This window comes from Mesoplodon bidens (genome assembly GCF_964165515.1).
Source record: "Mesoplodon bidens genome assembly, contig: HAP1_SCAFFOLD_165, whole genome shotgun sequence".
NCBI classification, from domain to species: domain Eukaryota; kingdom Metazoa; phylum Chordata; class Mammalia; order Artiodactyla; family Ziphiidae; genus Mesoplodon; species Mesoplodon bidens.
The window spans coordinates 228,720-255,514 of record NW_027672048.1 but is presented as its reverse complement, the minus strand read 5'-3'; the positions used below and the strand labels follow the sequence as shown (position 1 = coordinate 255,514).

Here is a 26,795-nt window from a genome sequence, read left to right as displayed (position 1 = left end):
AAACTGTGACAAAGCGAGAGAGAGGCATGGACATATATACACAACCAAACGTAAGGTAGATAGCTGGCGGGAGGCAGCCGCATAGCACAGGGAGATCAGCACGGTGCTTTGTGGCCGCCTGGAGGGGTGGGATAGGGAGTGTGGGAGGGAGGGAGACGCAGGAGGGAAGGGATGTGGGAACAGATGTATATATGTGACTGATTCACTTTGTTGTAAAGCAGAAAGTAAAAAAAAAAGAACAAATGCATTCTTCTGATATTTAGGCTTCTTGGGAGTGAGAAATAGATATTAGACTTAATTACTAGCAAAATTACATTACACTGCTTAAACTAATGTATCATAACTTTCCCTTAAATTGCACATTCTTTTTAATCCAGTAAGAAGGTAGATGAAAGACTTTTGTAAGTTTTAGTATGGAAAGATCTATGGTGCCATTAAAGCGAAAACTTTGGGGGAAAAAAAAGAGTCATGTACCAAAATGTTCATTGCAGCTCTGTTTGCAATAGCCAGGAGATGGAAACAACCTAAGTGTCCATCATCGGATGAATGGATAAAGAAGAAGTGGCATATATATACAATGGAATATTACTCAGCCATAAAAAGAAACGAAATTGAGCTATTTGTAATGAGGTGGATGGACCTAGAGTGTGTCATACAGAGTGAAGTAAGTCAGAAAGAGAAAGACAAATACTGTGTGCTAACACATATATATGGAATTTAAGAAAAAAATGTCATGAAGAACCTAGGGGTAAGACAGGAATAAAGACACAGACCTACTAGAGAATGGACTTGAGGATGTGGGCAGGCGGAAGCTGTGACAAAGTGAGAGAGTGGCATGGACATATATACACTACCAAATGTAAAATAGATAGGTAGTGGGAAGCAGCCGCATAGCACAGGGAGATCAGCTCGGTGCTTTGTGACCATCTAGAGGGGTGGGATAGGGAGGGTGAGAGGGAGGGAGACACAAGAGGGAAGAGATATGGGAACATATGCATATGTATAACTGATTCACTTTGTTATAAAGCAGAAACTAACACACCATTGTAAAGCAATTATACTCCAATAAAGATGTAAAAAAAAAAAGAATCTGCCAGCTGATGCAGGGGACATGGGTTCGAGCCCTGGTCCAGGAAGATCTCACATGCTGTGGATCAACTGGGCCCGTGTGCCACAACTACTGAGCCTGCGCTCTAGATCCCACGTGCCACAACTACTGAAGCCCGCAACCCTAGAGCCTGCGCTCCACCACAAGGGAGGCAACTGCAATGAGAAGCCCGCGCACTGCAAGGAAGAGTAGCCCCCATTCGATGCAACTAGAGAGAGCCCACATGCAGCAACAAAGACCCAACACAGCCAAAAGTAAAATAAATAAATAAATAAATAAATAAATAAATAAATAAATAAATAAATAACGTGTTGGTGAGAATGTGGAGCAACTGGACCCCTTGTACACTGCTGGTGGGAAGAAAAAGTGGTTCAGCACTGTGGAAAACAGTCTGGTGGTTCTTCAGAAAGTTAAACATAAAATTACCATATGACCCTGCAATTCCACTCATAGCTATATATCTCAAAGATATGAAAACAGGTACTTACAAATACACATACAAGTGTTTATAGCAGCACTAATCACAACAGCCAAAAGGCAGAAACAATGCAAACATCCATCAACAGATAAACAGATAAAGAAATTGTGGTATGTGTGTGTGTACATATATATACGTGTGTGTGTGTGCATGTATACACACACACATACATATATTGTGTTGGCCAAGAAATTCGTTTGCGTTTCCTGTAAAATCTTACAAAAAACCCAAACGAACTTTTTAGCCAACTCAACACACACACACACACACACACACACAAACACACACAAAATGAATATTACTCAACCATAAAAAGGAATGAAGTACTGATACATACTGATACAAAAACATGGATGACCTTCAAAAACATTATGCTACGTGAAAGAAGCCACATACAAAAGATCCCATATTGTATCGTTATATTCATATGAAATATCCATAATAGGTAAATCCATAGAGACAGAATGCAGAGTAGTGGTTGTCAGGGGCTGGGGGAAGGAGGGAATAAGGAGTGATTGCTTAATGGGTATGGAGTTTCCTTTCGGGGTATTGAAATGTTTTGGAACTAGACAGAGGTGGTGGTTGCACAATATTGTGAATATTGTACTAAATGCCACTGAATTGTTCGCTTTTAAATGGCTGATTTTATAGTATGTGAATTTCACCTCAGTTAAAAAAAAGAACCACAATGAGATACTTCACACCTACTAGGATGGGTGTAATTTTTTTTAAGTTTTTTTAAACAAGTTTAGGTGAGGACGTAGATAGTGGAATGCTCATACATTGCTAGTGGGATTGTAAAATGGTGCAACTACCTTACTTGTGAAACAGTTTGGCAGTTTCTCAAAATGATAAACAGAGTTATCACATGACCCAGTAGTTTTGCTCCTGGAGAACTGAAAACATATGCTCACAAAAAGAACTGCAGACAAATGTTCATAGCATTATTCTTAATAGCCAAAAAATGGAAACGGCTTAAATGTCTATCAACTGATGAATGGATAAATGAAGTGTGTTATATTCATGCAATATTATTCAGCCATAAAAGAAACGAAGTACTTATATACACTACAAAATGGACAAACTTTGAAATCATCATGCTAGGAAGCCAGACCCAAAAGGCCACATACTATTTGATTCTATTTACATGACATGTCCAGAACAGACAAATCCACTGAGGTAGAAAGTAGAATAGTAGTTGCCAGAGGTGGGCAGGGGTAAATAGGGAGTGACTCCAAATGGGTACTGGGTTTCTTTTTAGGATGATAAAAAAGGTTCTAGAGTAAGATAGTGGTGGTATTTGTGCAAACTTGTGAATATACTAAGAAATCACTAACTTGTATATTTTAAGAAGGTGAATTTATGGTATATTAATTATATCTCAATAATAAAAGGTACTAAAACAATCAGATGATCCACCTAAGAATAAATGAACCTTGGACTACATCTTGCATGATATACAAAAATTAACTTGAAGTGGATCATACACCTCATATTGAACAAAAAAGTTCTAGAGAACAAAGGAGAAAATCTATGTAATCTTAGATTAGGCAAAAATTTCTTAGCTACAACACAAAAAGTATCATCCATAAAAGTTGAAGAACTGACAAACTGGACTTCATCAAAATATAAAACTTCTGCTCTTTAAAAGAGCATGAAAAGGCATAATACAGAAGAAAAGTAGGTAAAGCACATAGAAAATTTGTTTATATACAAATAGTAATAACTATTACATGAGGATTAATAGGACACTATTTTTAAAGCTCTGAAATATAAATTATAAGAAAACAAACAACTGAATTAAAAATGGCTAAAAGATTTGAAGAGACACTTTAAGTTGTTGATGGCAAATAAGCAGATGAAAAGGTACTCAATGTTACTAGTCACTGGAGAAAAGCAAAGTACACCACAATGACATACCCCTACACACCAATCAGAATGGCTGAAACTGAAAGAACTGACAATGCCAAGTGTTGGTGAGAGTGTAGAGAAACTGGAACTCATATATTCCTGGTAGGAATGCAAGATGGCACACATCCTTTGGAAGACAGTTGAACATATATTTACTGTAGGATCTAGAAGTCCAATTCCTGATATGTATCCAAGAGAAATAAAAATACATGTTCACATATGAATATTTATACAGGTTTTTTCATACCTGCCAAAATCTGGAAGCAATCCAAATGTTCTTCAATTGGCAAATGGGTAAAGAAACTGTGATATAACAGAACATAAACTACTGATACATACAGTAACATGCATGAATCTCAAATCTCAAATGCTTTATGCTAAATAAAAGAAGCCAGACTTATAATGCTACATATTGTATGATACAATTTATACGATATTCTGGAAAAGGTATAACTACAGGGATAGAAAAACAGAGCAGTGGTTGCCAGGGGATGGGGATGGAGGAAGAGGCTGACTACTAAAAGGCACAAGGGAACTTTCCGGGGTGATAGAAATGTTCTATATTTTGATTGTTGTGGTGGTGGTTACATGATTGTGTTTATCAAAGCTCACAGAACTGTACAGTAAAAAAAGGGTGAATTTCACTCTAAATTATAACTCAATAAGCCTGACTTTAAGAAAACATAGCTTTACAATGAGTACACATGTAAAAAATATCAAGTTAGACCAAAAAACGGAACTCTAGAAGCACTGTCATTTGGCTTAATAGAACCTCTCTAACGAGCAAGTATCTTTCAGCCCCATGAACATACACTTAGTCTACATTAAAACAAATGAAATCAGACAAGCAAAATAATAATACCATGTTTTAATCACAAATAGCATTTGCCTTAGCCATGAAATATTCACTAGCATTTTAAAGCAAAAAGTATTAATGAATTGAATAGTATCCACCAAATTCCCAAATTTAAAAAAAAAAAACATATTTGAGGCCACATTGACACCAGCAAAGTCCTTGCCACAGGAAGTCAGCTTTATTTGAAAGATTTTTTGGGTGGACTGTTTTCAAATCACTAGATATGAGTGACTAAACCACAGAAGGTACCTGCCAGCTTAGTGAACTGTCTTTGAGCTCCAGCTCAGAATTTAGCTTTTCTTCTCTCCCCAGTTCTTAAACTAAAAGTTCACATATATGGTACTAAGAATGCTATTTAGCTGAGCCAAGAAACAGTCAAGGCTTGATGACTATATCTGACACCTGTTGCTGGGTTTATTGAATGCGGATGGGCTGACAGTCCTTGATGCTCCAGATATATTCTCTAGATGATAGTGATACATAATCTTTACCCTGTTCAAATTTTGAAATGCAAACAGCAATGTCTGAAAGATTTTTTTTGGTTTGAATAAGGATTGTATTTGTTTCTCTGGCCATTCTACCTTCATAGAACCCAGAAAGGGGTATCTCACAAATAAAGTGGCAAGTGCTAACAAGTTAGGAAGCTTAGTTAAAACAAACAAACAAACAAACAAACAAACAAACAAACACCAGCATCGTCAGCAATCATCCCTTTGCAGCCCACAGGCCCATTAGCTCACTCTCAGGGGACTCCGTGGCTAAACTACTCGGTGAACACTAGGGTGTGAGGCAGTGATGACTCACTGGCAAACATGAGATGCTCAACAAGCAAACATTCCCCAGACGCAGCCTTATGCTGAAGTGACTGGAGTGCTCCAAGTGCATCCAGCTTCGCGGCTTCTCTATTTCCCCCATGTTTTGGTATTCAACAAAATAACCCATCTCCTCATTCAGATAAGCTGATACAGGAGGCAGCAATACAGAAGGAATTAAATATAATGACATAACAACAAATAAAATGTGGAATACCTTGCTTTTAGCTAATTCCTTTTCCAAGTTGCATTTTTCTTCTGCTATTTCTTTCTCAGTTTTATTAACCTGCCCAAGAGAAGGGAAAAAAAAGAAATGGGTCATTTTCAAAACAGCAGACAGGCTCTACTATAGCAGATACACCCTGCATGTCAATTAATACCTACACTGCAGAGATAGCACATCCTCTCAGAAAAGGGGCCCCTCGGGGAGTCTCTGAGGCAGAGCAGACTTCACAAATAGCCCTGAAATTAGAAAGACACGTCTGCATGTCAGACTCTGCCGGTTCTTTCCTAACTAGGAAGACAGGGCTGTTTCCCCTTACATTGTTTCCACTACACTCTCCCACTTCTACTGGGAAAATCGAGTTTTAAATCTGACTCCTTAACTAACATGAGGATGTGTGAATGGTTAACATTCACTCACGCTATATAAGGGCATCTATTTGGCACAGTGCACTCACATGCTAAAAGACACAGATTAGCCACCCAAAGGTTTCTTTCATGGGCAACTCAGACAAACTGCCTCTGGGTTGTATTTCTTGTCTTTTGCACTTACAAGAAAATTTTAAAACAAGATCAGCACCACAACCAGGAGGTAACATAAATCTGCCTCTACCTACCTCTCCCTGAAGTCCTTCTTTCTCCTCTAGCAGAGAGGTCTTCTCTTGCATTGATGCTTCCAGTTCGCTGCAATCTTGCAATAGTTGATTCTAGCAGCTCTTTTTGCACAGCTGCCCTCTTCTCAGCATCCTGTGCTTTCTGGATACACTGGTTATGCTCAAGGACTAAATGGTCCCTGCAGGAAGAGAACAAGGAGATATGAAAGCTGAACGAGAGTTCTTCCTTAACAGAAAGACTAAATGTTCTTACAGAACATATCTCCTGCCTGAGAGCAGTTACCAAAATGCTCTAACAAAACTAGTTCCTTTAGGGCAGAGTCTTTATTTTTGTGACTGGCCCAGCAAATGCAGAATTAAACATTTTCATTAAAGATAAGAAATACAAATGCAAAAACAAAAGTTGCCCACAGTTTACTTACAGATGCATTTGGAGTTGTGTTTTCTCATTCTGAACAGTCTGAAGCTCACTTGTGATACTGGCATGGGCTGCATCCAGCAGTAAGTTTTGTTCTTGAAATGTCTGTGTCATCATTTTCTGTTCTTCCTGAGTGTTAGAAGCAATATTAAAAGTTGAGATGCCAGAAGTCATCTGACAGGGTATCACTCTAAACAACTGATCAAAGATACTGATACTGGGGCTTCCCTGGTGGCGCAGTGGTTGAGCGTCTGTTTGCCGATGCAGAGGACACAGGTTCGCGCCCCGGTCCGGGAAGATCCCACATGCTGCGGAATGGCTGGGCTCCTGAGCTATGGCCGCTGAGCCTGCGTGTCCGGCGCCTGTGCTCCGCAACAGGAGAGGCCACAGCAGTGAGAGGCCCGCATACCGCAAAAAAAAAAAAAAAAAAAAAAAAAGATACTGATACTTACGAAAGTCAAATTTAATTTATATAAATAAACCCCTTTTTAAAAGAATTTATCTTAATCCAGCTTGCTCTTTGTACCTACCCTGGCCTGACCACAATTTTATCATTTTATAGCTCTTCTAGCCAATAATCAAGAGGCATTATTTATCCAGCTTGCTGCAAAATTTATAAAACTCCCAACATGAACAAATTTTTAGATACCATGTATAAAATAGACAACTGATAGGAACATACTGTATAGCACAGGGAACTCTACCTAATGCACTGTGGTAACCTAAATGGGAGGGAAGTCCAAGAGGGAGGGGATATCTGTATGTGTACGGCTGATTCATTTTGTTGTGCAGTGGAGGCTAACACAACATTGTAAAGCAACCATACTCCAAAAAAGATGAAAAAAAAACTATATTAAGTATATTTTGGTACTTCAAAATTTCAACACGATACTATATTTTAAAAAGTAAAACAATATCAACGTATATAAAGTAAAATGATCGCTCCACCTCTATCTCCCCCACATCTCTTCCAAATAATTCCATTCTCCAGGGACAATCATATTTCATAGTTTAAATTCTTTTGACAGTATCTGAAATTGCACTCAGACACTGCTACAGCAGACGTCTATAACTGTTCTGCACAATTTCCTCTTGCTTACTATTTTCAATTATCAAAACAGCATTTTTTGGGCTTCCCTGGTGGCGCAGTGGTTGAGAGTCCGCCTGCCGATGCAGGGGACACGGGTTCGTGCTCCCGTCCGGGAAGATCCCACATGCCACGGAGCGGCTGGGCCCGTGAGCCATGGCCGCTGAGCCTGTGCGTCTGGAGCCTGTGCTCCACAACGGGAGAGGCCACAACAGTGAGAGGCCCGCGTACCACCAAAAAAAAAAAAACAGCATTTTTATGCACACTTCCTCTACCTACAATTTACAAAGCTTTTGTAAATATAGTACATATTAATAATTATATTTGTAAACATATTTTAAAACACTTCTTTTTGAACAATATTTGATTGCAAGGTAAACCTTCACACCTTCATACTTGGTAAAATGGGATCTCACTTGTGTCATATTCCAAGGTTTTAAAATGTTTGTGAAAGTGTTACATACATAAGTCACATTCTTCAGTCTACTAAATTGTAAGTTCCATGAAAGTAGGGACTTGTCTTGTTCACTGCCATAATTCTATCTAGATCTAGCAACATACTTGCATGAGGTAAACACTAAATGCTTGCTGAATAAAAAATATTTATTGAGTACCTGTTATGTGCAAAACACGCTTAGCCCTATAGGTAATAACAAAGGTATGTAAGACAATGCCCTAGGAATGTAGTACAGGAAATGAGCCATGCACATAAACTACTACTATAGAATGCAGAACAAGAGAAGCAACATAACATAAATGATTAAAAACACTGAGTCTGGAGTCGAGTCTAGATTGAAATCTGGCTCCACCCTATACTAGCTGGGTGATTTTGGGCAAGTTGATTAACTTCTCTAAATCTTATTTTTATTATCTGTAAAACGAGGGTGATAAATATCCCTTTATGTAACTGCTAGGATTAAAGGAGGTAATATATGTAAAATCCTTAACACAATGCTTGGTATATAGTAAGTACGCTCAAAAAAGATAAAAAAGAGAGAGCCTTATTATTACAGCCTATTTAGTGTCCTAGAAGTAGAAATTAAAAGACAAAACTGATTTTTTCTGATCGGAGTGATCAAGCTTCTGGGTGAAAGTGAGTCTTAAAGAATGAACACAATCTCAAACAGTTGAAAATGAAGTAAAGACCATTCTCAGCAGAGGGAATGGCATAAGCAAAATGGGAAAGCACAGGTCTTTGGGGAAAAGATAAATACTTTAGGGTCAGTCATAAGTATTCTCCATAATTCTATCAGTACTGGGACAGGTAATTACTTTTCCTAAAGTAAAGATATTTGAGAAGAAACCATTAAGAAAGCTCTGAGTGTAAGGCCAAATGACCCCTCTGATGAAAACAGAAAGCAACTAATTAAAAAATAAAATAATTCAGAAAAATCCTTGAAATTAATTGCTAAAATATTTTATGTATCCAGTTGGCTATTTGTATTTCCTGATCTCTTAGCCAAGGAGGCTTCCTGATGATTCTACCAGAAATTGACTAGTGTTAAAAATGAATACCTGCAGAATGGCTTGGTGGTCAGCAATGATTCTGGTATTTTCCATTCTAACAGTCTGAAGCATTCTGTTCAGCTCTGAACACTTTCTAGTCAGTTGGTCATTCAAAACCTAAGACAACATATACAGCAAAGCACAGATCTCTCCAATAAATAAGTCTTTTTACTTATGTATCATCATTTTTAACAATGGCATAGTATTTCACCATACATGTGAACTTAATTTATTTAACCTAATCTCAATTGATATTTCATTAGATTATAAAATACTTTCAAATATTTGGAGTCATCATCCTAAACAACTGTAAATTAAAAGGGGAAATTTGGTGATACAGTGGAACAACTGAAGCATTTGGCAGTTTACCAATCTTACATTCTTCATAATTTTGAATGCTGGTCAATTACAGCAAGACATCTACAGAATGGAATTTACAACGTAGATGCATGGCCCATGTTATAGAAATCCATTCTCAAAACTGGATGATGAGCTTTCAGAACTGTGTAGCTGATAACAAAATATCTAACCTCCTTCATCACCAATGACAGTATTCAAAAAAGCAAAATACAGATCACTGTGCCATTTCACAAGATTAACCTTCCAAAATAAAACAAAAATCTTTTCTGTAACATACATGTAGTTAGTTTATAATTCTCTTGTCCTTTTGGTATTTTGAAATTTGTATTCCTGTGGAAAATATTTATCTTAATTCTCAGTTATTTTTGCAAAGTATATTTGGTAAGGATCTCATGTTTTAATGTATAAACTCTTTAAGGATGGGGCAAATAACTCTGAAGCGTTAATAGAAAAATCCCTCAAAAAATAGTAACAAGAAAGGAGAGATAAAGATTACCTGGACAGCATCAGAAGTGGGACAGCATCATAAGACAGGAATACATTCATGGGCATTTTAAAGTTATAACCAGATGCACAAACTACTTATCAAGGAATACTTGGGGGTAAGAGGAGAACTCTTGCTCCTTGAAAAGAAATAGCTAATTTTCTTTACAGCTAGATTGCTGGGCTCAAATTCCAACTGCGTCACTTACTAGCTATATATATATATATATATATATTTTAAAATTTATTTTTGGCTGCGTTGGGTCATCATTGTTGCACGCTGGTTTTCTCTAGTTGCGGTGAGCAGGGGCTACTCTTCATTGCAGTGTGTGGGCCTCTCATTGCGGTGGCTTCTCTTGTTGCAGAGCACGGGCTCTAGGCTCGAGGGCTTCAGTAGTTGTGGCTCGCAGGCTCTAGAGAGTAGGCTCAGTAGTTGTGGCGCACAGGCTTAGCTGCTCTGCAGCATGTGGGATCCTCCCAGACCAGGGCTTGAACCCTGTTCCTTGCATTGGCAGGCGGATTCTTAACCACTGTGCCACCAGGGAAGCCCTAGCTATATTATTAAACTTCTCTGTATATCAACTTTCTTATCTTTAAAATGGGAATAATAATAGTTCTAAAGAAGTCCTATTGAGAGGATTACAATTTGTTAGTAACATGAAGTGCTTAGAATTGTGCCACGACTGTAGTATGGATTCAGTAAATGTTAACTATCATTTATAGTAAAAGTAGTAGTAGTTACTGTTATCATTATTTTATGAAAGATCACATTTTGTATTTTCTTTATCATAAAGACAGCATAACAACACTATGATCCTAACATTGAAATAATCAAATTGTACTAACAAAAAGTTCTTTTAAACGATCGATACTATTTCTTTGGGCCCTATGAGAAATAACTCGGTTGCTTGCATATGTGGTGACTCCTTTCCATATACATGCATATAGAGAAAACATCAGCTGAATTTGGGAACCACCATCCCACGTAAAATGATTACACATAACTCCAAAATCAGCAAGTATTTATTCGGTTCCTACTGTGCTTTGCCATAGAAGATACAAAGAAAGTATAAGATAGCCCTTGGCATTGAACTGCTTAGAGTTTCATAGGGGGAAATAAAAGGTATACATTTAGTGAGTAAATTAGAAAGCAAACAAGGCAAAGTTTAAACTAGTGCATGGTTTAGCAGTATATCTCAAATACCTATGTATCACAGGAATTTAGAGGGTGAAATGGGAAATGTGGTTAATTTGATGATGTTTCACAAATGAAGTAAATCTTATGGAAATAAAAATTTTGGATGATGGCAATGGTATGAATTCATGTAACCAGGATTAATCTTGGTTCTTGGTTCTTTAACTGAACAAAATTAACATCTAAACACTAGAGAAATGGGAAGATTTACCTGTGCTTTTTCTGATGCTTCCTGAAGGGATATTATTTCAGACCTCAAATATGCATTTTCTTCATGTTCCTTGTTGAAAGACAACTGTATATCCTACAGGAATGAAAAAGAATTTCTCTTTTTCTACATGTAAGAGCTATTACATGTATCTCTATCAAAATACCTGTTCTGTATTGTGGCTAGTACCAATTCAAGTTCTAATATACATAGATAAGTGTCTTATAAAGGATTTTTTAAAATCTTGATATATCCAACCCCCAAACTTCTCTTAATTTATACATTATTTATCAAAACTATTTATTAAAAATATTCTCATACTGGGACTCCAATTAGAAAGAATTTGCCTAAAAACAAACCTTGATATTTACCTGGTATCCTTATGTCAAAAAAATTCTACTAAGATGAAATATTTTTAGTTTATGTTACATACACGTTTCTTCCTATTAGTAGTATGAGCTTATTATTTCAAAGAAACACATGCAAGGATCTTTGAAAATTATAAGTAGGGGAAGAGATTTTCATCAAGGAATACCTGAGGGTGGAGCAGAAGAAAGCACCTTTGCTCTGTGAAAAAAAAATGTTCTCTTTGAGATGAGGGAAAGGTGATAGGGATGTGAGTTTTGGGCTGGGTTTTACCTAATAGGTACTTAGTCAAATGGGGAAGAACAAAGTCTAAGTCCTCTTCCTTCAGAGAGAGAACCACTTTTCTAGCTTTCCAGAAGAAGCATCTCAAGAAAAGTTAACATCATATAACATCTACACCATGAGATTGATTTAGAAATGTCTTGATATAAAAGTAGTAACATTTATCCTATTTTTTATTTTTTATTGTGGTAAAATACACATAACAAAATTTATCATTTTAACCATTTTTAAGTCTTTTTAATGAAATGTCTTTTTTATTGAAGTATAGTTGACTTACAATATTGTGTTAGTTTCAGGTGTACAGCACAGTGATTCAGTTATATATAATAATAATACTATTAATATTATATACAAATATACATTATACTATTATATAATTACATATAACAATATGTATTCTTTTTCAGATTCTTTTCCCCTGTAGGGGAAAGGGGAGGGGAAGGATAAATTAGGAGGTTGGGATTAACATATACACACTACTCTATATAAAATAGATAACCAGCAAGGGCCTACTGTATAGCACTACACTCATTTTAACTATTTCTAAGAGTACATTTCACTTAAAACTATTTAAGTATTAAGTGTTAAATTCAGTGGTAGTAAGTACATACATTCATGTTGTTGATAAACCATCACCAAAAATAGTTAATATTTCTTACATTTCATAAAAAAAGCTTCACAGCAATTCATTTGCAATAGGTATAAAATGCAAATAAGTCTCAGTAGTTTTGCCAACTCACCTTTTTTCAAACTATACTAACCTGCATGAAATGATTTATTTCCTAATACCCAGTTGACAACAGTTCTGGATATACACTCATTTACACTGAAACTTTTTTTCATAAAGATTTTAGGAGAATCAGAAGGACTGTAAACCAACATGAGTAAGGAAATACTATTTAGTGAAGAGATGAAAGAAAACCTCTGTACTCAAAACCTCAAAACCTACCTTATTTTCTTCAACCAACTTGGAAATGAGGTCATCTCTAGAAACTAAAAACAAAGAAAGTCCACATAACTATGATGATAATAATTTACAAGTACATTGAAATCACATGGTATTTTCCCTGAGAAACTTTGATTAAAAAAATTGTTTTCGTCTGTAGTTTGCAGAAATAAGGAGAACGCAAGCATTTCTACCATATTTTTATAGACTGGAAACTAAATTAATTCCTGAACTAATATAAACTAATTCCTGAAATTATCAAGAAACTAGTCCACAGTCACGTACAATGGTAAATGAGGTCACGTTTTACTCAATGCACAGATGATGATGAGTCTGAGGGATTTCAAGACAGAGAGGCACACAATCAAAAAGATCAAAAAGCCTTTTGTTAGATTACTCTGACAAAGGCTCAATAAAGACAGGGAGATCAGTTCAGTAGCTGTTGGAGTAACCCAAGTGTAAAACAATGAGAGCTGGCTCTGAGGTAATGATGCAGAAGGAAAAGACTTGTGAAAAGCAAGCAGGGAGAACTGTCAGGACTTGGTGACTGACCAGTGGTGTAAAGGCAATAGATGAGTCAAGGAAAATATCTAGTGTACAGACCTGGACAGTGGGGGTGGTTGGTGGATTCTAACAGGGAATTCAGGGTAAGGAGCAGGTTTGGGGGATATAATGAGTAAAAATGACTGCAACACTTAAGCTTTCATCATGTGTTTTGAGGTATCTGCAAAGCATCTAAATATAGATGATTAGTTGGCAGTAAGATACCATCTGGAACTCAGGGGGATGATTTGGTGTAGGAAAAAAAAAGATTTGAAACCACTCAGAGTATGTATATACAGTGAAAATAAAACCAAAGGCAGAAATAGAACAGTTTGGCACTGTATACTAGTAGACAAGAGATATAAACTTTTCTGAGGTTAATGTTTGGCTTCATAGAAAATTCATAAAGATCTATTAGTTTTGTTTCACTTAAAAATTCTAAAGCCAGAAAATTATAAAACATATAAAAACTCATTTTATTTAGGATATACTCAGAAAAACTGTACTTCTTGAAAATGAGTCCAAGACTCATTTTAAGTCAATTCTAATTTAACATATGTGAAGGATCAAAAAGATAAACTACATGATCTATTTTGAAAATTCCACTAGCCAAGGAAAGACTAAAAGGGGAATGTTTATCCTACTTTGGAGAACAATTTAATCACTTTAATTAATGTGTGTGTAATACACACACATATACACACACATATATACATATAATGTTTATTGCTAATAAATAAACAATTATTAATAAATAAGTACATTTTAAAATTCATTGAAGCAAATATCTAAAGGCATTCCTTTTATTAATATAGTTAGAATAACTATTTGTACCTTAAAGTAATAAAATTGCATGCATGTAAAGCATCTATTCTTCACTATGAAGCATATAGCTGGTATTCAGACAGGCTTCCTTTTTTATGTTAATTTGAATTACTGTTATTCTAATCTCAATGTTTTTAATGGTCTTCCATATATTCTTACAAAATTCAAAAAGCATTAATCCATTAAGAAAGTAACATTTTAAAAAATCACTTAATCAGAAGGACAACTAATATAATAGAAAGATCTGTGTTTAGTCCCAGCTATTCTATTTACTGTGGGTCGTTCACTATAGATCTTTTCATCCTTTTGTAGAATGGGGTACATTTTCTTATCTTTCTCACTAGTTTGCTGTTAGGCTCAAATGGGATAATGTGGTAGTACAATAAAATGTAACATGTATTTTTGTAGGCATGCAGTCACAGGAAGACAGAAAATTATTTAGGGACATTATCAGAGAGAACTTCACAGAATAAGTCATTACTCAACAACTATATGGAAAAAGAATACTTTCTGCTAAAAGCAGTAAGTAAAAGCATTGAATGGATTACCCTTTATGGTTTCTTTTTTCTAATTTTCATTTCCCTTTTGGTATTCCCTGTCCTCATTACAGCCACAGAGCAGGCGGGCCACAGTGGCAAGAACATTGGGTTTGGAGTTAGAAGATCCAGGTTGAGGCCTCACTTCACCATTTATTCATTTTGTAACTTTAGGAATTACAGATAGTTTTGTGTGTTACATGAGATAACGTATGTGAAAGCCCTGTGTAAACCATGAAGTGTTATTCATGCGTAAAGCACTGCACTGGAACTCTGTGTGATCTCTATAATGAGATCTACCTGAACACTGCTGTTACAATTATATATTAACAAACAGTCGTCTGATAAGGGCTGTTGGGTTGGAAGAAGCATGTCTCTGAGCAGCCTGGGATCAAGTCTAGACACTTCCATTTCCTAGCTCTGTCACCTTTTAGGACTATTTTTTAAAACAGACGTTTTTTCCTCCTCAAACGAGTAGTTAATCTAACCTCTCTCTATGGTACCTTACAACTATCCTTTACTACAAATACCAGTTGACCAAAATAGGTCGATAACCTGAAGAATGGAGAGTCTGACATGATAAATCGTTAGAATCAGTAGGATAGCAACGATTAATGACCTCATTTCCGTATTAGCATTCTATTATCCAATATTCAATCTAGATTTATAGAACCCAAATGTTCCCAAGCCCACAGTTAAATAAACCTGAAAAAAATCCACATAAGTTTACAATTAAGAGGGTCAAATTCTATTTTATTACCAACATTCTCTGTCTTTCTCAGTGCCACAGATAAAAAGGAAATCAGCAACTTTTTACATTCAGGTCTGTGGGAAATACCAGTAACACTGGCCACTTCGAGAATTTGGAATCTTAAGAGTTTTCACATGAAATCTCAAAAAACTAACAAAAGTGTAATTTCTAGCATCTGTTTTCATACCTAGATCAGACTTGAGCTGTGAGGTAGTGGTCTCCAACTCTCCTTTCTGTTGTCGCTCCTGTGCCAGTAGTTCTTGGGTGGTCTGAAATCAGCAACACAGTTTTGCTGCAAAATTTGCACCTGAAATCGTATAAGAAAAACTCCTTTTCTGTAAGGTAAAGATTTCTACTAAGCTAACTTATAGCACAGGTGTAAGGCAGATTTTTCTGATCTTAATGTTCCTGGAGGAAGAAGCGGTGTTTATGTGTTACAGTTAAAAGATCTCAACAGAGTGCAGTGTCTTACAGCAGTGCTGTCCAGGAGAACTTTCTGTGCACTCTTCAACAGCACTCAAAATGTGGCCAGAGTGAGCGAGGAACTGAATCTTTAATTTTGTTTAATTTTAACAAATAAAATTAATTTTCATTTAAATAGCCACATGTGGCTAGTGCCTACTATATTGGCAGTATAAAGTATAGCAATAAAGGATCAGTTGCAAATTCTTTAAGTAGAATCCTCTTTATTCTACTTAAGGACATTGTAGAAGGACAGCACTCATTAAAATAATAAAAATTATGTACTCTAATAATAGGTATTATGATTTGAAACTACTAATTGCCTCAGTACTTAGAATTTAAAATATTCTAAATTACATATAGATATTTCAAATAACAACTTTGATGAAAGCAAAAATATTATGCTAAAATAATGAGACTTGAAAACAGCAATGTAAACACATTCCTGATTATCTTATTCCTTGCTTCAAATGTCAGCTCAGTTTAATCTTTCTTTTCTATGCACATCATACACAATACATATAGCATGAGACTAGGTCAGTGCCTTCCAAAATCAACTCTTGTAACAGAGATTATATGGTGTAGAGGGAAGGATTCCTTCCCAGGAACTAAGAGTTCACTTCTGTAAAGCCTGAGACAAAATAACCTCTCTGTCCTTAGCTCCCTCATTCATAAATTGAGAGCGCTGGACTAAATGGCATCAGAGTCCTTTCTTATTTTGCACTAAAATTTTTAAAATTGTAGTAAGAATGTTAATAGAGGAATACTAAAGAAAGAAATTTAATAAATCTAGAGGAAATAAGCAAAACTATAGGTTTGTAGGTAAAACATTGGCTTTTCCCTTTTGGTTTCACTTTCCCAACATAAACAAGGGGAGAAAATCTCTCTACCTGTTTCCGTTCCACCTCCACTGTTGATCCCATTTCTTGAATTTTGAATAGCATGGCTGATCCAGATTTCTCAAGAGATTCCCTTAGGTGCTTCTCTTGAGACAGTTGTCTCCTTAGCTATAGAGCAACACTGCAGTTAGGCAAGACCAAGGGAACTTCATAGCAGTTTCACAAAGATCAAAGTCACCATAAAAAGTTTACCAGACACGCCATCTCACCCCCATTCTTTGTTCATTTATGACTACTCAGAAACATGCTTTTGTTTCTCCCTAACGGATAACCTTCTAGGAAATGCAGAGTCAAATTTGTTACCCTCATCTTCCTACTGTGTAAGTCTGTTTTCCAAACTGTGGGTCAAGACGCATTAGTAAGTTGCAAGAAGCACTTGAAAAAGGGGGGAGAAAAGAATACAAAGAAAATATCAGAGCACATAGCAAGTAATAAGGAAGGGTAAGTACTGCTTCATGAAATGTTTGTGTATATGCATGTATGTATGGTGTTGCAGTGTAAAATATGTCTTACAATGTATTGCTGTCAAAAGAAGTTTGAAAAACACTAATATGTCTTAGTATATGTATTTTCTGTGTTTCTCTATTTTCTAACTTTATTTTTTAACTCTTTATTTTCCTGTATTTTGATTTCTTCACCTATATATATATATATATATATATATATATATATATATATATATATATATATATCTTTTTTATCCCATAGTATTATAAACATTCCTCTGAAAGCTGTTTCAATTATGTACTGGAATTTTTTTTTTCATGTATTGGAACTTAAAGATCAAAACAAATAATGAAGTAGTTGCTAAGCAGCAGACAAAAACAACACTCAAGAATTTGGGTACACTGACCTTATTTCTATCAGTAAATGACTATAAAATGAGTCAGATAAAGATACAAAGAAGGTTAAGAGTCTCTTTTATCATGAAGTAAAGAAATCCTTTCTAATTTAAATGGGAACTGAAAAATGCTGTTCCTTTTATGAAGTGACGTTAAATTGAAAGAATTTCTTTTTTAATTTATTTACTTATTTATTTATTTTTGGCTGCATTGGGTCTTCGTTGCTGCATGTGGGCTTTTTCTAGTTGCGGTGAGTGGGGGCTACTCTTCATTGTGGTGCGTGGGTTTCTTGTTGTGGTGGCTTCTCTTGTTGTGGAGGCTTCTCTTGTTGTGGAGCATGGGCTCTAGGTGAGTGGATTTCAGTAGTTGTGGCACATGGGCTTAGTTGCTCCACAGCATGTCGGATCTTCTCAGACCAGGGCTCGAACCCATGACTCCTGCATTGGCAGGCGGATTCTTAACCACTGCGCCATGAGGGAAGTTCCAGAAATTCTATTTTTAAACCCCAGTAAACATGACGTAAGAGTACACTTTATAACTCTTCTCTACATTGTACATATGCACTTTATATGTGCTTTCTTGAAGGATGATATACTTAACAATTTAAGAAGTTTTTAAAAAGTGAAATGAGATGAAAAATATGTTCACACGAAATAGTTACAAGATAGCCCATTTTGGAAATGTTCTATGATTTTCTTAACCGTACACCTAATATTGAACATTTGGATATTTCCAGTGTTTTGCTATTCTAAATACTGTTCTGCTGAACATGCTTGTGAATAAATCTTTCACTGAATTTCTGACTATTTCCTTGGGATAAATCCTACAAAAGAAATCACTAGGTTAAAGGTATAAACATTTTTTAGACTTTTGATACATTTTGTAATTCTCCTTCCAATTTTACCTTATCAGTAGTATTTGAATAAATCTCATCGGCACTACAGATTATCACTTTCTTAAATCTTTGCTAATAAATGAAAAACAACACCTTAATATTTTTGCATTTCTTTGGTTCCTAGTGAGATTAAACAGTTTCTAATATGGTTATTAGTTCTTTATATATTTTCTGAACTGTTCTTATCCTTTGCCCTCTGTTTTTTTAAGTCAGTTTAAGTTCTTTAAAAGGGAAGATTATTAACTGTCTAGTTTTGTTATGTTGTATTAGTTTTGCTTTTTTATACATATATAAGATTTTAATTTTTATATGGTCAAACTTATCAAGCTTTTTATAATCCTGTTCCTTCTTTTCAAGCTTAGAAATTCCTTCCTTATCCAATAATCAGTTAAATATTAATATTAGAATCTTATTTAAGAATGAGCTATAGTTTTTGTTTTGGGCTATATTTTTCAGGTTTTATTTTAGTATCAGATTATAATCACTTTATAATTTAGAGTAGCATAATATACTTTTCTAAGCTCTACATCGAATTCTATAGTATAATTAGCTCAAGATATAATTTAAGTGCCTTCTAAAGGGAATCTTTATTTGATAACTATACTACTAAGATATTCATCCCTAAAGCATTATGAAGGGCTATCAGTTAATCTATTTCATGTTCATCAGAACCAGATTTCATATATATATATATATATATATATATTCTTATCTCTTAGAAAGATATATACTGCATTTACTTTATCTTTGTATAGTCCTTTGTTATGGGCTGAACTGCATCCCTCTGAAGTCCGTATGTTGAAGCCCTAAACCCCAGTATCTCAAAATATGACTGTGTTTGGAGATAGGGCCTTTAAAGAGTTGTTTCAGTTATGAGGCCGCTGGGGTGGGCCCTAATCCAACATGACTGTTGTCCTTATAAGAAGAGGAAATTTGTACTCAAAGAGACACCAGGGATGTGTACACAGAGAAAAGACCATGTGAGGATACAGAAAAAAAGGCAGCCATCTGCAAGCCAAGGAGAAAGGACTCAGGAAAAAACCAAACCTGCTGATGATATTTTGATCTTGAACTTTTCACCTCCAGAATGGTGAGACATAAATTTCTGTTGTTAAAGCCACCAGTCTGTGGTACTTTGTTATGGCAGCCCCAGCGGACTAATACATCCTTCCTGCCTCACATACCCTCAAAATGTCCCTATTTGACTAGCACAGTCCTTCTACAGGTCCTTGACAAGTTCCATGAAAATTCAACATTTTACTACAGCGCCAAGAATTAAGACTTCCCCAATAAAAAAATAGTGTTAAGTGGCAATCCAAAGGATAGTCTTTTCAACAAATGGTGCTGGAACAACTAGACATACACATATACAAACTCACCCAAAGAATCTAGATACAGACCTCACACCTTTCACAAAAAATAATTCAAAACCTAAATGTAAAATGCAAGCTATAAAACTTCTAAAAGATAACATAGAAAAATCTAGGTGACCTTGGGTTTGGCAATGATATTTTATTAATAGATATAATACCAAAAGTACAATCCAGGAAAAAAAATGGGTAAGTTATACTTCATTAAAATTAAAAGCATCTGGGGCTTCCCTGGTGGTGCAGTGGTTGAGAGTCCGCCAGCCGATGCGGGGAACACAGGTTCATGCCCCGGTCCGGGAAGATCCCACGTGCCACGGAGCGGCTGGGCCCGTGAGCCATGGCCACTGAGCCTGCACGTCCGGAGCCTGTGCTCCACAACGGGAGAGGCCACAACAGTGAGAGGCCTGCGTACCGCAAAAAAAAAAAAAAAAAAATTGAAAGTGTCTGCTCTGCAAAAGACACTGTTAAGAGAATGAAAAGATAAGCTAAAGATTGGGAGAAAATATTTGTAAAACACATACTGGATAAAGCATTGGTATCCAAAATATAAAAAGAACTCTAAAAACTCAACAATAAGAAAAAAAAACCCAGCTGCAAAGTGAGCAAATGATCTAAGATACCTCACCAAAGAAGATAGACAGATGGCAAATAAGCATATGAAAAGATGCTCAATATCACGTCCGTAGAAAACTGCAAATTAAAACAAGATACTGTACATACGCCTATAAATTTGGCAAAAATTCAAAACACTGACAACACAAAATGCTGGTGAGGATGTGGAACAACAGGAACACTCATTCACTGCTGGTGGGAACACAACATGGCATAGCCACTGCAACAGGTTGGCAATTTCTTGGAAAGCTAAACATAAGCTTATCATATGATAAGTATGAATCGTACTCCTAGGTGTTTATCCAAAGGAGTTGAAAACTTATGTTCATATTAAAAACTGCATATGAATGTTTACAGTAGCTTTATTCATAGTTGCCAAACTTGGAAGCAACTAAGATGTCCTTCAGTAGGTGAATGGATAAACTATGGTACATCCAGACAATAGATTATCGTTCACTGATAAAAAGAAATGAGCTATCAAACCATGAAAAGACATGGAGGATTAAATGCATATGCTAAGCGAAAGAAGCCAGTCCAAAAAGGCTACATGCTGTATGATTCCAACTAGAGAGACAGTGAAAAGATCAGTGGTTGCCAGGGGCTTGGGGAAAGACAGGGGTGGGGGAGAGAGGCGCGGGGTGATGTGTATGTAGAGCACAGGGCATTTTTAGGGCAGTGAAGCTATTCTGTATACTGTGATGACCAAAAAGTAAAACTTAATCTAAACTGTGAATTTAGTAATCATGTATCAAAACTGGTTCATCACAGACTAATACAGAATGTGAACAACAGAGGAAGCTCTGGGGGTGGGGAGAAAGGATATATGGGAACTCTGTTTCTGTACAGTTTTTCTAAAAACTTAAAACTGCTCTAAAAAGAATCTATTAAAATAGCCAAAATATTTTTTTAAAGCATGAAACAATATACTCCAACTAACAATGAACAATCATGCTTTTATCAGTAACTATTGGCAAAAAAATACTCTACGTGAGAGAATGTCCCAAATAGCTACACTTACCACCCTAAACACACTGAAATTCATAATTTTTAAAATAGTGTATCTATTTCTGTTTTGTATAACAGAATATTTTAAATACAACTTGATCCTTTTGGTTTGGACTAATGTCAACTATTATTCTGTCAGGGAATATTGAGGTTTTTAGGCCACTGTCAAGGTGTATTGAACTGGTAATTCTTCTGACTCTTCCGCTGCTTTCAGCTGCAAATTTTTAGTCCAACAACTTTTAGCAGCCACCTACTCCATAATTCCAATCTGTTATCTACTGAAATTTAGACTGAAATGAAAGTTTTACGGTAAAATTAGTTGAGCAGACTTATTAAAAGCTTTTTATTTTAAACACAACTTTAGTGTAAAAGGCCTCTTTATGTCCACTTAACTCTAGTATATGGGCAACTCCATTAGTTTCACGGTAACTGTTTCCCTCCTGGCTCAGAGAGCATTTATTTTTTATTTCTGGTTTTGTGGCAGTACTGAGGTGAAAGGAAGTCTTAATGTCACATACGGGCAGGTATAACATCATGTGGCATATTTTTAAAATCTTCCGAATAAACAGCCACATATTTTCTTCTTCAATGGTTTCTTTTCATTTTATCCACTACCTTGACTTCCCCCTCTGCAATTCCAATGCCTCCTTCACCTTCCTTTTTATCTTACCTCCTGAATTTTAAGGTTCATTTTACGTTTTGTGGTCTTCAGTTCCTCTTCAATAATGGCTGCATTCTTCTAAAAATAGGAGAAAAGGTTCTAAATGATCTGAAATGACAGGAAGAAACTGTCTATGGTATATCACAGTTCAAATCTAGACTTTTTTGGGGCAACCTATAAATGCTAATCTGAATACAGTTATAAACACTTCTTATTATTAGTCTAAGTAATTATTACAATGAGATATTTAAAGTTATTTTATTACTTTCATTCATGACTTCTATCATTTTCCCTTTCAGATAATTAAAAAAATGATTAGTCACATGTACCTCCTATGTAAAATTCAATAATCAGAGGAAAACCTGGTAATTGCTAGACATTTTTCTTACAGGGTATAGTCCTATTTTTTTAAGTACTCCATTTTTTCTAGCCTCAAATATTATCTATGCTTAGGAGTTGAGGATGAAAAACACAGCTTTCACTATTCATCCTCTTTTATATTATTATTAATGGCACTATAATCTAAGATGTAAAAACTCAAAGCTGTCCTTGCCTTCTTCTCTACCTTCAGCCCCTATCCAATACCACATTCTAACAAATCTTTCCTCTCAAAATGCCACAACCGTAGTTCAGACCTAATAAGGTCTATGTCTCAAATAAGGCAATGGATTCCTAATGGGTTTTCCTATCTCCAATCTCTTCTCCTGTAATTGATACTCTACACTACTGCTAGATTAGTCTTCTCGTTTTCAATTATGTCACTTTCTTATCAAAAATTTAATCACTCCCCATAGGATCAAGCCCAACTGCTTAATTATTGATTTTGAGATCCTCTATGACGTTATCCCTTGCCAATTTCCAACTTATTTTACACAAACAAATCCTCACTCCTGTCCAGCTAGTTTATGCATTGCCTCCTAACTGCACCCAAGGGAAAGATCTAGGTTCAAATCTGAGTTACAGGAAGAAAACAGGCAAGTGTGATCTCAGAGAGATGACTTCTCTCTGAGCCCCAGTACACTCATCATTGAAATAGAGACAGTAGGGCTTCCCTGGTGGCGCAGTGGTTGAGAGTCCGCCTGCCGATGCAGGGGACACGGGTTCGTGCCCCGGTCCGGGAAGATCCCACATGCCGCGGAGTGGCTGGGCCCGTGAGCCATGGCCGCTGAGCCTGCGTGTCCGGAGCCTGTGCTCCGCAACGGGAGAGGCCACAACAGTGAGAGGCCCGTGTACCGCAAAAAAAAAAAAAAAAAAAAAGAGAGAGAGACAACAATATCCTCCATCTTGAGGTTTTGCAGAGATTAAACAAAACATGTTTTAAACAAAATAACATCTGTTACACTGCCTGGCCTGTGAAGAGAAAACAAAATCATTAGTTTTTTTTCCCTAGTCTTATTTTTTGCTGCCTCTGTGTGAGGTCTTTTAAATGTCCTCACCTCACTGCTTTGCCTTCTAAAGGCTCATCTCAAGTCCCATGTCTTCCTTGAAGCCTAGCCTAATCTGTTCTAGACAGGACACACGTACCTTCTCAAACCCACCTGAATACAGAACACTTAGTTGGCAATATTTGCTTATTGTCCTACACTGTCCTTTAATATTTCTTATACCCTTCTTTTCTCTCTTTTCTCCTGCTGTGCCTTGTGCTCCCAGCTAGCATACAAGCTCTTGTAGAGCACAGACTCCCTCATATCTCTGGATCCACACAGTCACAGGTAGAGGGTAGGAATCTATAAATACTCAATTACCGACAGCACACAATGTTATAGGCTATCGATGTAGATAAATTTCAGATGTCAAGAATCCTCACACCAACATCACCTATTTTTAAAAGTCAGCTTTATGGGTCTGTTGCCTCCTCCAGCTAACACATTAACAGTGAGTTTGTATTCCAGAACTCTGGACTCAAACCTTTGTCTCTGAGGCAAGCTGCAGAGTCACAGTCAACCTTTGCACCTCATCTTGTGCCGTGTCTTCTTTCTCTTTTACATCTCTTAGTTGCTGGCACAAATTCATCACTTCCAGTTGCAATAGCTTCAGATCCTTGGAATGCTCCTCCTGTGTGGTATTCAGTCTTTCCTTCAGAAAACCTATCAGACAGGACAGGAGGGTCATCAAGCAGTTTAAAGAAGGTCAGGAAAGGAAAAGAATCATGAACTCATCAAGCACCCACACAGGACCGAATTTCTGATGACTCTCTTCTCTCTATACCTGTTTTCTGTGGGTTCAAATCTTTTTCAGTTTGCAGATGAAGATGTTCATCTTCAAGGACTGGATGAGGCTTTCCACACGGCACATTCGATTTACCAGAAACTCACAGTTCTTCCATAAAATATCTGTTTTTCCTGAACAAATTATTTCATTCTGGATAGGGCTAATGATGTTCTGGCTCACAGGCTCTTCTAAATATTTTGGAGTTTCCAAGTGGCCTCTGGACAAAGATCCCAATATAACAATATTATCCCAACCATCGAATCAATGTAACACTTCTACTGAGTATAAAAACTATAGTCTTTAGTTAACCAGTATCTGATAGCCCCTGCAAATTTAAACATAGAGAGCACTATTAGGTAAAGAGGACGAGACCAATGTGGGATGGGTAAAGACCACTGATTTTTTTTTTTTTTTGCGGTATGCGGGCCTCTCACTGTTGTGGCCTCTCCCGTTGCTGAGCACAGGCTCCGGACATGCAGGCTCAGTGGCCATGGCTCACGGGCTCAGCCACTCCGCGGCATGTGGGATCTTCCCAGACCGGGGGACGAACCTGTGTCTCCTGCATCGGCAGGTGGACTATCAACCACTGCACCAGCAGGGAAGCCCAAGACCACTGATTTTTTAACGGTTATTTTAATCGGAATTTTTTGTAAACTTATTTTGTATGTAAAAGCAAGTGATATATAAAACAGGTTAAATGCTAATTCTATAATGGTAAACTAAGAATTAAAGTTAGCATGGAGGCAGTATTTCACATCCTTTTTAGAAAATTTTTAAACAAGGTGATAATAAATATTCCCATTTTGTTCTAACATACTCAACACTGGTACAAATTTAATCTTTGCTGAAGAGTTATTTATTCTATGTGTGCTATAATACCAACTATACCAATTTTAGGTCTTCATAAGAGACACTCAGGAAATACATACGTAATTTTAAAGACAATCACACCAGTAAATTCAACATTGGCCACTTAAGCACCCAGATTCCTCAAGGCCTTTTGACAATCTAACTTTTAATGGCAATAACTTCTTCAGGAGCACAAAGGAAAAACACAGTTCTTCTTTTGAGTACTTCATTCTAAACTATGAATTTTTTTAAGACTTATAACCTTTCTTTTAATTTACAACAAATTTGGAGAAAGAAAATACAGACCATATTAATGGCATGAATCAAGTTGTAGATGTTCACCTTAACTAATATCAAAGTCTATTTTTATTTTTAAAAAAGGCCCCAATTTTTTTCTAATTATGTAAAAAATTACATTTGTTTTTAATCAAGTATTGAGGGAGAATAGGATATCAAGGTTTGTGCACCTAATTAACACACTTTAAAAATCTGTTTAGAATAGTGGTAGTAGCTCCATTACAGGAGGACAACTCTTTATCTTGCAAATATTTCCTAATTAGTATTCTAATGTTATTTCTCAATTCTTTTCTAAGTACTTATTTCACCTGCCAAACCACCCACACTGTGACTCCTTATTAGTAACCAGTGAGGCAAAATTTCTTCAACCTACAAAGATATTGTAACACAATTTTTTTATTTGTTACCTTTTTTCACCAAAGTCCAACATTATTAGGTCATCTCTCAGAGAACTGGTCTGTTTGTCAACTATTCTCATCCTTTGCTGAAGTACCGTGAATGTTTCAGAAGCTGTAACATTGAAGCGGGCTGGAGAGAAGACTGCTCTGGACATTGTAGTTTCCATATGTACCTGAGATTAAAGTCACAATATTAGTGTAGTCGGTTCTATTATTGTTCAGAATAGCCACTGCCCCTTCCTGTGGAGGATTATACATCCCTGTCCTGTTGAGCTTGGAAATGGCCATGTGTCCTGCCTTGCTCAGTTAAATGTGGGTAGAAGCTTTAAGAGCCAACTTGTCATTCATCATCTCTTTTCCCTTCTCCATGCGATGAGCAACATCCCAGATAGGGCCTGCTCCATGTGCCAAGATCCCAGAGTAAAGATTACATGAGCAGAGCCATGGCCCATCCTTGACATACAGTGTGAGTGAGCAAGAAACTAATGTTGTTATAAGCCACAGATGGTTAGGTAGTTTGTTACTGCAGCACAGTCTAGTCTAACCTGTCTGCTACTATTAGACATACACTAGGACCTATGACTTGGCTGAAGAAGTTATTACGTCTTTTCATTGCCAGCCATTTTCATTTTAACATATTCCCATCCAACCGTTCTGAAAACAAAACAAAACAACACTCTACAGTACTTGGATCTCTGAGCAGTTGTCATAAAATAGGTTTACCAACTACCTTGAAGCAGTGACTTTTAAAAAGAACTTGCAAACATAACTTCATAGCAAAGACTCT

At 36.4% G+C, this 26,795-nt stretch overlaps 1 pseudogene across 1 annotated transcript; it reads right to left on the bottom strand.

Moving 5' to 3' along the window:
- Positions 1 to 5,012: 5,012 nt before the first annotated feature.
- LOC308610682 (coiled-coil domain-containing protein 150-like) lies at positions 5,013 to 26,175 on the bottom strand (annotated as a pseudogene). The gene is made up of 11 exons: positions 26,018 to 26,175; positions 24,462 to 24,681; positions 24,162 to 24,340; positions 22,263 to 22,331; positions 16,860 to 16,976; positions 15,695 to 15,814; positions 12,856 to 12,899; positions 11,262 to 11,354; positions 6,424 to 6,548; positions 6,005 to 6,180; positions 5,013 to 5,451 (listed from the first exon to the last, which is right to left on the bottom strand). The product of its transcript is annotated as a coiled-coil domain-containing protein 150-like (transcript).
- Between the last annotated feature and the right edge of the window lie 620 nt (positions 26,176 to 26,795).